Source organism: Haliaeetus albicilla, chromosome 11 (assembly GCF_947461875.1).
Source record: "Haliaeetus albicilla chromosome 11, bHalAlb1.1, whole genome shotgun sequence".
Classification (NCBI taxonomy): Eukaryota; Metazoa; Chordata; class Aves; order Accipitriformes; family Accipitridae; genus Haliaeetus; species Haliaeetus albicilla.
This window is the reverse complement of record NC_091493.1, coordinates 13,459,979-13,466,208: the sequence shown is the minus strand read 5'-3', so window position 1 is coordinate 13,466,208 and position 6,230 is coordinate 13,459,979. Positions and strand designations below refer to the sequence as shown.

The 6,230-nt window shown below is 50.7% G+C and overlaps 1 pseudogene; it reads left to right on the top strand.

Annotated features, from left to right (window-relative positions):
• The first annotated feature begins 1,350 nt into the window (after positions 1–1,350).
• Positions 1,351–4,362, top strand: LOC138687705 (uncharacterized; annotated as a pseudogene).
• The last annotated feature ends 1,868 nt before the right edge of the window (positions 4,363–6,230 follow it).

The window sequence follows — 6,230 nt, the reverse complement described above, 5'->3', positions numbered from 1 at the left end:
AAAGAAATCTCGTGGGATGTATCTGTGCTGTAACAGACCAGGCTTAGGGCAATGCTATGGTAGAAGAAAGGGGAGGAGTACTGAGAAATTGCTTTAAGCTGTTGTTTCCAGATGTTTTGGACTACATGCTGCTGGCTGCTGTTATCCCTTTGAAACTCTCACTGCCTTCATGTGCACTTCTACTTGAAAATATCATTTAGGTAAAGTGGTTTCTAAGGGCATTTACCTTGCCTTGTGGACATAGCTGCTAAAGGAATCCAGTCTCTGAAGTACTAGACTCACAGGGGCTGACTGTTGCCCCTGTCTGGAAGGATATTAATTTTTGTTGTGAACCACTGTGGTGGTGTGTGTAATGTTAAAACCCCGACCCAGCTCAACCCAAAAGTGGCTGAGTGCATGGTGGATGCGCTGGTCCCTGCAGAATGCAAATAGTGTGTAACAGCTCGCAGACTTTGTCCCCATACCCTTCAGCTTCAGAGCAAGCTGGAGCAGGTCGCAAATCTGAAAAATGAATGGGGACACGTTGAGATGAAAAACACATGAAGTAATGATGCCGTTGTTCTTGAACGCCTCCAGTGATAGCCATTAATGGCCTCATTTGACAAATTATTACATTGACTAATTGATTTGCTGCTGTTCTAATCCTGTTCTAACATCTAATCCTTTCAGCATTGCAACTATTGCTCCCTGTAAGTCCTTATGTCACTCTTGGCTCTCTTAAATAATATTTCCGGCCTCTCTTTTGGATTAATACGTTGATCATGATTTCACCTTGGGCTGAAAGCAGAGACCTTGCTTGTTCTGTACATGACTAGGATGAGTAGAGCTGTCCGGAGGAAAAAAAAGCAGCCCTAGGACAGGAAAAGCTCGTGGTGAGCATTTCGTCACACGCTCGGGAGGGAGACTGCTCCTTCTCCCCCAGCCGACCGCAGAGCGTGCTGGGGGAGGCTTTGTCCTTGTCGTGAACGGTGGGGTTTGATGCAATGTCTAGTAAAGCCGCCAGCGATGAGAAACGTCCCACGGATGGGAATAGGAGCGGGGTAACTAAACGGGGAGGACAAGGACTTGTCACCCCGGTGCAGTAAGAGCTGGGATGGTTTCCCCTCGGGAGAAGGGCGGTGTGGAGGCCTCCCCGCACCCGGGGGAGCCCCGTGTTCCCAGCAGAGCCCCAGGCCTGCCGTGCCTCCGGAGAGAAGGGGAGCCTTCTCAGAGGGCCGAACCAAAGGTGACAGATAACTTCATTAAATTATCCACTCTCCATTTGAATTAAAGAAAGGCGGATGGGTTTGTGGCGGCAGCAGGGTCTTCGCCGGGAGACGCTTTGGCTCCTTGGACGGGGCGAGACCTCCTTATGTGTATTTTGGTGATGGGATGACAATGGAGGTGTGGGAGACGGCTCTGAGTCACCCTCGGAGGGCCGGCGGCCCCGGCCCCATTGGCGGGGCCGGGCGGGTGGGGGGTCGCTCAGGGCCGGGGCGGAGGGCTCATAAGGCGAGGAGCGGCCTGTGCCGCCCCACCGCCCGCAGACCTCGGCCCGCATGGAGCTCGCCAGCCTCCCCGCCAGCCCCGGCCCCACCGGTAAGCCTCGCGGGGGTGCGGCCGGGGCCGGGGAGGGCAGGGCAGGGCAGGGCGGGTTGACGGTGTCGGCGTCGGCGGGGCAGGAGGAGAGGAGCGCGGCCGGCCGCCGCACCCGCTGACCGCCTCTCCCCGCAGGCGAGGCCCGGGCGCGTCCCGCCGCCCCCAGCGCGGGGCGGGAGGGCGGCCGGCGGAAGCGGACCACCTTCAGCAAGGCCCAGCTGGAGCTGCTGGTCCGCGCCTTCGAGAAGGAGCCCTACCCCGGCATCGCCCTGCGGGAGCAGCTCTCCGGCCTCACCGACATCCCCGAGTCCAGGATCCAGGTGAGAGAGAGGGGCGGGCGGGCGGCGGGGCGGCTTCCCCCGGCCGGGCCGCGGCGGGGCCGAGGCGGGGGCGGGCGCTCAGTCCCTGCTGGCCTCGCAGGTGTGGTTTCAGAACAGGAGAGCCCGGCAGCTGAACCACAGGAAGAGCGAAGCCGCCGCCTACCCCAAGCCGGCCTGTGGCAAGCAAAAGCCGACCCGCTGCGGCGGCGGCTGCCGGGAGAGGTCCCGGGCGACGCAGGGTCTTGGGCCAGACCAGAGCCCCCTCCATCCGCAGCCCGGCCTACCGGCAGGAAACCAGCGTTTCTCCGGCCAGCCGTCGCCCTGCTCGAGGTTCGATACTCGCTTCAGGAGCTTGGATAACGCTTTTGGAGCCCCAGGTCAGACCCCGGCTCACTTCGGTTTGGACTGCGTGGGAAAAGGGGTCCCGCTCGGTGCGGGAAGCATGGGGAGTTCCCCCCAGCTCTCGCTCCCTGGGCAGCAGGCGCAGGAATACCCATACCTGAAGACATCTTTCCCTGAAAGCTACTACTCAGATGCAGGTGTTTTCCAGTCTTGTCTAGAAGATCACCAGTACCTGGCAGCTAAAGAGAACATGTATAGGAGGCCCGTCTTAAACTACTTAAATGCTAACGAGGGCATGAGCGATGAGAACTATTTGTATATCAAGTCAAACACTTCTCCCTTTGGGAAGGGCTCTGCTTTCATTTATGGTGAAGGGGAATCTAAGCTTGAGCTCGAGCAGATGAGGCACAGTTCACCTCTGGTTGCGGCCAGTCATGCTAGTCCTCCTTTGGTACTTCCAAAACATGAAGGGGGGTATCAAGGGACGCTTGCCACTCCAGCCCCATCGTATGGGCAGCAGCTGCTGGAGACAGTAAATGACTGTGACCCTCATTGGCTGGGCGTGAGAAATGAAATTTTGGGAACTGGGTTGGATTCGCTGTTTGAAAATGAGCAAACTGGGGAGCAAGGTGGGCCCAAAAGTTATCTTTTTGCTTTTGGTGGCCAGAGTCCAATCTGTCCTTTGGGTCACACATGAAACCGACAGTGGGTCTGCTTGCCTGATGGAAAAATTGATGTGTTTTTTTTGTTCAATTGGCAGCATTGTCCAAAGTGGCTAGAGGTTTTGCAGGTCTAAGAGTGGAGTGCTTGCTGTGAGTTTTGTGTGCTGTCTCGAAGGGGAAGGAAGATAAACAAAGTTAGCAAGGGCTGTGGGAGAGTAACCCGCTGAATGTGTGCTGCCTCCCTGCCCCATCCTGCGGGAACTGTCACCAAGCTGCTTGCAGTATTCCTGCATGCATTTGGTTATCAGCAGCCTCATGTTAACTTGCATGTACAGACCGATCTTCTTTGCAAATACATCAGTACTGAAGGTTTACTCTTTCTGTGTTCAGACTGTCCTGTATTAATTCTGCCAGGAGGCTTGGGACTATGGCATTGGTTTAGTGACCTTGGCGCTCTGACGTTTGTTTCTATTCTGGCCAGAATTCACTTAAGAAATCTGTAGAAAACAGACTTATTTATAGCTTTTAGCGGAGAAAGTGTTAATGTGAGACGGGGGTATAAGCACGAGAAAAGCAGCCTTGGTGGTGGCAGGGGATGGCTCACTGGGTGTGTTTGCATTTTAGGTGTGCTCCTGATAAAGAACACTGCTGGTCTTTTCCTAGATACTGAATGTATAGTGTTTTCATTTAAAAATGACCACATGTGTAGCCTTTTAAAAGGCAATATTTTTGTGATTTCCTTTTGTATAATTTTTTTCAAATTGTCTTTTTTTTTTTCAAACTGTAGTTTTCTATTTGCCAAATGAAGGTTTACGACTTGGGTGATAATGAACTTGTAGAACTGCACTCACAGAAAAAAAAAATTGTGTTCCATCTTTGCATTCGCACATTGAGCCTATTTTTAGACTTCTCAAGATCCACGGCCATCTGGAAGACCACTGTAATCATGGAAGTGTTCTTCACATGTGTCTCTGGAGAGCTGCCATGGTTGTGTATCAAGGCAATATCAGGCCTTGGATGCTGAAAACTATACATGCAAATCCTTTCTTGTATTTATAAATGTGGCTCTGGAATATTTTAAGTATGCCTAGATTTTAATACATATGTTATTAACTTAATTATTTTGTTTATAGAACAAAAGGAACTTAATAAAACTTAAGACCATTATTTTATTAATAAAGTTATCTCTGTGAAGAAGCTGTCTGTTGAGATGTGTACGCAAGAAGTCCAGAAAATTAGTCCTGGCTTTTGTCAGTAATTTTTAGCTGTGATTGCAAAGAAGTTATTTAACTTTTTTGCCTTGACCTGAAGAATTGGAACATACTCGTGTATTATGGAAGAGCCATAGCTTCAGTCAATAGCTGCAAGGTATTTTGAACAAAACAACAAAAAGTTGTATCTGAGAGCCAAGCACAAGGTGATGATTATACTTATGATTGTATATATGACTCCCTTAGTAAACTTTTAAACCGGTGCATTAGGACTTACTTCTTTATTTACATATACCCTCTCCCTCATAAGACTTGCTTAATGAGAAGTGAGACTTGTTCCCAGGCACAGGCAGAACAAGAATAATTTTACCCATGAAAAAGACAAACTGTTATTCAAAAGTGTGTAGGAAAACAGCCTTTCTTCCTAAAGAAAGAGTGAGTTAAAGAGGAAGAGGAAAAAGGACATCTGAAAGAATAGCATGCCCCATTAAACCAACAAGGATGTGGGCTTCTGGTTCCTCCCTGGAATCTGGCCACCTGGCAGGTAGCACTGGGTCTTCCCATGGTATCCTCCCTGCTGATCTGAATGCATGGTAACCAGCACCCTCTTATCTCATAGGGGTCTGAGGTAAATAATTGGAGGGTCGCTGTTACAGATTTTCTTAAGTGAGCCTGGTCTCTGCAGTGCATCCAGCTGTTTGCCCCTCTCACTCTGTAGACATCCTATTCTGTCACAGCTCACAAAGCTGCACCAAGGCAGCTGTGTTAGGTGACTGGCATTGAGCCGTCACTCCTGGCTGCTCTAATAATACTGGGCATTATAACCCCTTCATCTGGTCTAGGGAACAGGCTTCTCTTATTAGCAAACCCATGTTTCCAACACCGAAGTGGAATACACTCTGAATACTTCTCCTGAGTCCAAGAAAAAACATAAATTGTTCTCCCATCACAGAGCTACCTACTGCTCAGGGTAGACCTTTTCTGTAAGTTACTGGTTTTCTTTATTTTGTTACAAGTTGCTTTTAACAGACCTACCTAGCGTGTATTTCAGAAATAAGAAAAATCTGTGCAGAGCAGTTGGATGCCATGCTCTCTTGTGATGTTTCTGTGAACTTTCACTCCTTGCTACGAGGTGGAGAATGCCAGAACACAAATTACATGCTTATTCAACATGTCGGAGGTGCTTTCACAGTGATGGTATTAGTAGATTCCCCTGGACTTGCATGCCAAAAGCATCTTTGCTGTTATACGAGTAGGTGACGCTGTGGAAAAGGTGGAGCAGGAACCAAGCCTGTTCAGTGTTGGACTACTCTTCTACTGCCTGTAAAAACGCCCCTATTTATAAAAGAAAGGAGGATTTTGCGTGTTGAATATTGAAAACTGTATTTTCTTCCACATAACTTGTCAAAGAGAGAATAGCGAGGACCCAAATTTAGCACTGTGGTTTATAGTCAGCCTGGGCCTACCCCACTGCAAGGAGTCTCGAGTTCTCATTTTGTGGGAGCCTGCAAAGCCCATTCCTTTCTTCTCAGCCACCTCCTCCAGCAGCAGGACCAGAGTGACAGCCACGGCCCCTGCAGCTGCGAGTCCGCGCTGGAAGCCGCCCGCCTGGGAGGCAGGATCTGGCCAGCATCACAGAGACAGCAGTTCATGACCTGGACACCTCTTTAGCAGCCCTGCTCCTCGCTGTTTCCTGGCATAAGGCAAATTACCCCGGGGAAGAGGGCTCTTCGCTTAATAAAGCGGGGCCTGTGCTTATAAATAACTTCAGGAGGACTTGCCTTAAGGCGTAGGCACGGATAAACAACTGCTCAGTTCTCACCTGGAGAACCTCGACTCCTGCATGCCTAGTCAGGTGCTTATGGGGTGGCGGACTTGGTATCTGCGAGAAGCCCCCACCTAAATACATTTCGCCCCACTCCACAGCGCTGGAAAGCCCTTCACCCTCCACAGGGTTTTACCCTCTGACTTGTTTGCCCTCCCATAGTCCTCGGTAGAGACTTCTTTTTTTAAAAGCGATCTTTCCCCCGTTGATTTCTGGGGCCACAGCAGCCTGTCCGTGCGGGGACAGCCCCAGCGGCTGCGCGGCAGCAGGCGGGAACCCCCGAGGGGCCGCC